Below are 6,711 nucleotides of genomic sequence, written 5' to 3'. Positions count from 1 at the left end.
GTAGCAGTAGACTGGTACATCCAATACACTCTCAATACCTTGTAGCAGTAGATCATTACATCCAGTACACTCTCAATACCTTGTATCAGTAGACCGTTACATCCAGTACACTCTCAATACCTTGTAGCAGTAGACCGTTACATCCAGTGCACTCTCAATACCTTGTAACAGTAGATCATTACATCCAATACACTCTCAATACCTTGTAACAGTAGACCGTTAAATCCAGTACACTCTCAATACCTTGTATCAGTAGACTGGTACATCCAATACACTCTCAATACCTTGTAGCAGTAGATCATTACATCCAGTACTCTCAATACCTTGTAGCAGTAGACTGTTACATCCAGTACACTCTCAATACCTTGTATCAGTAGACCGTTACATCCAGTACACTCTCAATACCTTGTAGCAGTAGACCGTTACATCCAGTGCACTCTCAATACCTTGTAGCAGTAGACCGTTACATCCAAAACAATCTCAATACCTTGTAACAGTAGACCGTTAAATCCAGTACACTCTCAATACCTTGTATCAGTAGACTGGTACATCCAATACACTCTCAATACCTTGTAGCAGTAGACCATTACATCCAATACACTCTCAATACCTTGTAACAGTAGACTGTTACATCCAGTGCACTCTCAATACCTTGTAACAGTAGATCATTACATCCAGTACACTCTCAATACCTTGTAGCAGTAGACCGTTACATCCAGTGCACTCTCAATACCTTGTAACAGTAGATCATTACATCCAGTACACTCTCAGTACCTTGTAGCAGTAGACTGGTACATCCAATACACTCTCAATACCTTGTAGCAGTAGATCATTACATCCAGTACACTCTCAATACCTTGTAACAGTAGACCGTTGCATCCAATACACTCTCAATACCTTGTAGCAGTAGACCATTACATCCAATACACTCTCAATACCTTGTAACAGTAGACCATTACATCCAGTGCACTCTCAATACCTTGTAACAGTAGATCATTACATCCAGTACACTCTCAATACCTTGTAGCAGTAGACTGGTACATCCAGTACACTCTCAATACCTTGTAGCAGTAGATCATTACATCCAGTACTCTCAATACCTTGTAACAGTAGATCATTACATCCAATACACTCTCAATACCTTGTAACAGTAGACCATTACATCCAATACACTCTCAATACCTTGTAACAGTAGACTGTTACATCCAGTGCACTCTCAATACCTTGTAGCAGTAGACTGGTACCTCCAATACACTCTCAATACCTTGTAGCAGTAGATCATTACATCCAGTACTCTCAATACCTTGTAGCAGTAGACTGTTACATCCAGTACACTCTCAATACCTTGTAGCAGTAGACTGTTACATCCAGTACACTCTCAATACCTTGTATCAGTAGATCATTACATCCAGTACACTCTCAATACCTTGTATCAGTAGACTGGTACATCCAGTACACTCTCAATACCTTGTAGCAGTAGACAGTTACATCCAGTACACTCTCAATACCTTGTAGCAGTAGATCGTTACATCCAGTACACTCTCAATACCTTGGAACAGTAGACCGTTAAATCCAGTACACTCTCAATACCTTTTATCAGTAGACCATTACATCCAATACACTCTCAGTACCTTGTAGCAGTAGACCATTACATCCAGTACACTCTCAATACCTTGTATCAGTAGACCATTACATCCAATACACTTTCAGTACCTTGTAGCAGTAGACCATTACATCCAGTACACTCTCAGTACCTTGTAACAGTAGACCATTACATCCAGTACACTTTCAGTACCTTGTAGCAGTAGACCATTACATCCAGTACACTCTCAGTACCTTGTAACAGTAGACCATTACATCCAGTACACTCTCAATAATTTGAAACAGTAGACCGTTACATCCAATACACTCTCAGTACCTTGTAGCAGTAGACTGTTACATCCAGTACACTCTCAATACCTTGTAGCAGTAGACTGTTACATCCAGTACACTCTCAATACCTTGTAGCAGTAAACCATGAAATCCAGTACACTCTCAATACCTTGTAGCAGTAGACCGTTACATCCAGTACACTCTTAATACCTTGTAGCAGTAGACTGTTACATCCAGTACGCTCTCAGTACCTTGTAGCAGTAGACCATGAAATCCAGTACACTCTCAATACCTTGTATCAGTAGACTGCTACATCCAGTACATCTCAATACCTTGTACACCGTTACATCCAGTACACTCTCAATACCTTGTAACAGTAGACCGTTACATCCAGTACACTCTTAATACCTTGTAGCAGTAGACCGTTACATCCAGTACACTCTCAATACCTTGTAGCAGTAGACCGTTACATCCAGTACACTCTCAATACTTTGAAACAGTAGACCGTTACATCCAGTACACTCTTAATACCTTGTAGCAGTAGACTGTTACATCCAGTACACTCTCAATACTTTGAAACAGTAGACCGTTACATCCAGTACACTCTTAATACCTTGTAGCAGTAGGTCATTACATCCAGTACACTCTCAATACCTTGTAACAGTAGACCGTTACATCCCGTACACTCTCAATACCTTGGAACAGTAGACCATTACATCCAGTGCACTCTCAATACCTTGTAACAGTAGACCATTACATCCAGTACACTCTCAATACCTTGTAGCAGTAGACCATTTCATCCAGTACACTCTCAATACCTTGTAGCAGTAGACCATTACATCCAGTACACTCTCAATACCTTGTAGCAGTAGACTGGTACATCCAGTACACTCTCAATACCTTTTATCAGTAGACCATTACATCCAGTACACTCTCAATACCTTGTATCAGTAGACCATTACATCCAGTACACTCTCAATACCTTGAAGGAGTGAGTGGACACTTGGCAATGCACTGCTTGAAGACATTGTCCAGTCACTTCTTCAAGCAGTGTACTGGGTATTTGACAGAATATCTGTCACCTGGATTATGGGCAAGTGTTCAATATGTTATTTTGCTTTGATTGAAAATGTTTTTCTTCAACATGATCACATACACGTCTACATGAGCTTGAGCTCTCGACGGAAAATTCTTAAAAGTATTGAAATTTTTCATAATATTGTACAGTCGGTTTTGTGTTGTACAAAGTACAACGTGGCCTTAACTGTTGATGGAAATGTTGCACAGTGTGATCAGGATGATGATCATGATGTAAGTGTATATAATTACATTGTGGTACTGTGAAAGGAAATATAATACACAATGTTGGACAATTATATTGTGTTACTGTGAAAGGAAATATAATGTACAATTTTGGACAATATATTGTGTTACTGTGAAATGAAATACAATGTTGGACAATTATGTTGTGTTACTGTGAAATGAAATACAATGTACAATGCTGAAAATTATATTGTGTTACTGTGTGAGCAATGTTTGCTCAGTGTTTTAATGACAATGTCAAGAGTAGACACAATGTTTCAGCTATGCTGCACTCTGTAAGGAATGTTTGAGCTATGCTGTTCTGTGTAACTAATATTTGTGTGATGTTGCAAAGTGTAAAGAATGTTTGCACTATGTTGCAAAGTGTAAAGAATATTGTGCTATGTATGTTTGTTCAATATAACCTCATGCGAGCAAATACAATGATGTAAAGTGTCCAAGACAGGTGTGTGACTGACAGGCTGATAATACTTCTGTCATTCCTTGGACTTCATAAGTTCTTTTTTTTTTGTTTTCTTGTAAAGAAAATGATACGTGGTCAATGCGAAACATGGAAATAGTTTTCAAATAGAAATGAACGACCATCATTGACCCAATAGTACATAAGCTGCCTGTAATGCTGTATCAGCATACTTTCACTTCACTAACCTGCTAGGTGACTCGGCCAGTCCAACCTTACCTATATCATAACCCTTATAGACAGTCAGCACTTCAAGTTGGATACAGTGTGTGAAATAGCCACTGGCCTGCTAACCCATGGCTAGTAAAACTCCAGTCAGGCCAGTAAATCTCCACAGTCACCGGCCTGACTGGCTAGTGAATTTTCATGGGTTCATTTTGTAAATATATAACTCTCTCCGACTTTTCAAGTTAATGCACTTTTAAATCATGCAAGACTATAGCCAGATAAAAATGTTCATCATATTAGGAGTTTCATGATAAAACCCATGTCATGCCGACAATATCTTATTCTAATCTATTTTTGCAATCTTTTACTTAGTTTCTACATTCAAATTTCAAGCTAGTGAATTATTTTGTGGGCTAGTAACTTTCAGGCATAGCTGGCCAAATTGGCCAGCAAAATTTGGAAACTATTTCGCACACTGTTTGGATAGTATATAGTCTCACCTAAACAGTCATGTATCTATGGAAATGTCTTGAAACATATGTTCCTTGAGTCGGTGATACATCTGACCTGATCCGGACCAAGTTTTGTGCTCACTCCCAACCAAGGCTGAGGGGTCAGCTGGCTGTTCATTCCAGGGCTGTTTTATAATCAGTACTGAAAGTGTTACTCTCAATGTTTTGAATTCCTCACCATTAAACATGTATTATTTTTTAATTGTGTACATATCAGTGGGCAATAGATGTCATCACTGAGTAGGAATTCCAGGTAAGGTTAGGGAAAGAGGGGAGCTGTATACCCCGTCATATCAAATAATATTGTTTCGTTTTATGTCTTTGTATAATTTTGCACTGATTGCATCAAACATAGACTGTTTCTGTTCTAAAGATTGATCTTAGTTCATGTAAAATTTTAGGATTTCTTTTTGGTCTTTATGCTGAAAAACATACTTGATTATCACTTTTGGTGATTAACATATAAATAAATGTAGCAATCAGAAATATGTACGTTGTCTTGGGATCACTTGGCATTTATGTCATTTTAATGAAGTATGTAGTTATGAATACTCTAATCAAATTTGAATGATTATGTGTAAAAAATTGGCTTTCATCTACAGTGGAAGTAAAATTCAGTTAAGATCAAGATAGCAGGATACAGGTGTCATGTGTTCTATACTGTTTGGAGAAGTCTGTTGGCTTTCTTAATTATTGCAACAATTGTGTAATGTGTTACTTTGAGCATGAGTAAACAATGAACATATGTCACTAAATGGTCTGCTGATAAAATTGATGTTGTACTGTGTATATATTTAGGAATTTAGACCTTGATTAGTTAAATAATTTGTCTCTACAATGTGTAAATGGTGTCATGGTCAATTCAAGGTCGGTACAAACCACAGCCTGGAACACACCACCATTCTGGCAACTGCTTACATTGGCCAGCAATGGCAAAAAGTAGGTTTTTCCCAAATGATTGACATGGAAACCAAACTTCATACAGAAATGGATGGGGCAGCAGTATGGGATCCTGGAAGGATGATGTCACCATCCTGATCATGTCAAAATTTCCCCATCCTGGTCCTGTCAGTTTCCCCTTCCTGGTCATGTCAGTTTCATCTTCCTGGTCCTGTCAGTTTCACCTTCCTGGTTCTGTCAGTTTCACCTTCCTGGTCCTGTCAGTTTCACCATCCTGGTCCTGTCAGTTTCACCTTCCTGGTCCTGTCAGTTTCACTATCCTGGTTCTGTGAGGGTTTCTCCATCCTGGTCATGCCAGTTTCACCTTCCTGGTCATGCCAGTTTCACCATCCTGGTCATGTCAGTTTCACCATCCTGGTCCTGCCAGTTTCACCTTCCTGGTCCTGTCAGTTTCACCATCCTGGTTTTGTCAGTTTCACTATCCTGGTCCTGTCAGTTTCACTATCCTGGTCCTGTCAGTTTCACTATCCTGGTCCTGTGAGGGTTTCTCCATCCTGGTCATGTCAGTTTCACCTTCCTGGTCCTACCAGTTTCACTATCCTGGTTCTGTCAGTTTCACCAACCTGGTCATGTCAGTTTCACCTTCCTGGTTCTGTCAGTTTCACCATCCTGGTCATGCCAGTTTCACTATCCTGGTTCTGTCAGTTTCACCATCCTGGTTCTGTGAGGGTTTCACCATCCTGGTTCTGTGAGGGTTTCACCATCCTGGTCATGTCAGTTTACCTTCCTGGTCCTGCCAGTTTCACTATCCTGGTTCTGTCAATTTCACCATCCTGGTCATGTCAGTTTACCTTCCTGGTCCTGCCAGTTTCACCATCCTGGTTCTGTCAGTTTCACCATCCTGGTCATGTCAGTTTCACCTTCCTGGTAATGTCAGTTTACCTCCTGGTCCTGCCAGTTTCACTATCCTGGTTCTGTCAGTTTACCTTCCTGGTCCTGCCAATTTCACTATCCTGGTTCTGTCAGTTTCATTTATCTAGTCTTGTCAGTGTTCATTGTCTGAACTGTTATTGTTTTGGCCAGCGAGGTACAGCCTGTAGAGTTACGGCCCTTGTGACAGACTATTTAAGCAGTGCATGACTCTGGTAACAAAGGTAGTGGAAGAAAACAAGTGCTTCAGAAAATTATAAAAGAAAAGATCTTAAATGTTTCTGATACTGCTAGACGATGAAGCGAGCATCTGCATGCAAGATATTATGGAGACATCATTAATGCAATAAATGAAGTTTTGTTGGATGTTAATGAATCAATGAAAATATCCAAACTGTGTAAAATTCAGTTTTTGCACTCAGTATTATTGTAAACAATATTCTTTTTCTTAGGATCTTTTGAACTAATTTTTCTTTTAACTCACTTCAGATATTTGTCATCAAAATAAAGTTTAAATGGTATTTAAAGTTTTCTTTAAAGTCAGTT

General features: G+C 39.3%; 2 long non-coding RNA genes across 8 annotated transcripts; both read right to left on the bottom strand.

Moving 5' to 3' along the window:
• Positions 1-64: 64 nt before the first annotated feature.
• Positions 65-2,368, bottom strand: LOC124264810. 7 transcript variants are annotated; one of them, XR_006895260.1, is made up of 3 exons: positions 2,240-2,368; positions 324-405; positions 65-120 (listed from the first exon to the last, which is right to left on the bottom strand). It is a non-coding gene; the product is annotated as an uncharacterized LOC124264810 (long non-coding RNA). The 7 variants fall into 7 exon arrangements; XR_006895258.1 differs by lacking the exon at positions 65-120 and adding an exon at positions 212-243; XR_006895256.1 differs by lacking the exon at positions 65-120 and adding an exon at positions 254-284.
• Positions 997-1,488, bottom strand: LOC124264811. Its single transcript, XR_006895262.1, has 3 exons — positions 1,468-1,488; positions 1,304-1,385; positions 997-1,061 (listed from the first exon to the last, which is right to left on the bottom strand). It is a non-coding gene; the product is annotated as an uncharacterized LOC124264811 (long non-coding RNA).
• Positions 2,369-6,711: the final 4,343 nt, after the last annotated feature.

This window comes from Haliotis rubra, unplaced genomic scaffold (genome assembly GCF_003918875.1).
Source record: "Haliotis rubra isolate DU_JTF1 unplaced genomic scaffold, ASM391887v1 Scf945, whole genome shotgun sequence".
In the NCBI taxonomy this organism is placed as follows: Eukaryota; Metazoa; Mollusca; class Gastropoda; order Lepetellida; family Haliotidae; genus Haliotis; species Haliotis rubra.
Note: the sequence above shows the minus strand (reverse complement) of the source record. Positions and strands in the feature narration are given on the sequence as shown.